We start from the raw sequence: 251 nt of genomic DNA, 5'->3' as shown, positions 1-251 counted from the left end.
CTCCTTCTTGTCAATTTATCTCGCAAGGCGGAAAAAACAAAAACGAGGGGTGCAACACGAGGACTTCCCAGGAGGTCACCCATCCTAGTACTACTCTCGCCCAAGCACGCTTAACTGCGGAGTTCTGCTGGGATCCGGTGCATTAGTGCTGGTATGATCGCACCCATCAAACTAATTACTTAAAATTCATATAATCCTTGAGCGACATACTAGCGTCCTTCCGATCCCAATCCAAACGGAGATCTGATCCA

At 47.8% G+C, this 251-nt stretch overlaps 1 non-coding gene across 1 annotated transcript; it reads right to left on the bottom strand.

Annotated features, from left to right (window-relative positions):
- Positions 1-46: 46 nt before the first annotated feature.
- LOC118345056 lies at positions 47-165 on the bottom strand. Its single transcript, XR_004798730.1, has one exon. It is a non-coding gene; the product is annotated as a 5S ribosomal RNA (ribosomal RNA).
- Positions 166-251: the final 86 nt, after the last annotated feature.

Source organism: Juglans regia, unplaced genomic scaffold, assembly GCF_001411555.2.
Source record: "Juglans regia cultivar Chandler unplaced genomic scaffold, Walnut 2.0 Scaffold_1306, whole genome shotgun sequence".
Taxonomy (NCBI): Eukaryota; Viridiplantae; Streptophyta; class Magnoliopsida; order Fagales; family Juglandaceae; genus Juglans; species Juglans regia.
This window is presented reverse-complemented; position numbering and strand designations above follow the sequence as displayed.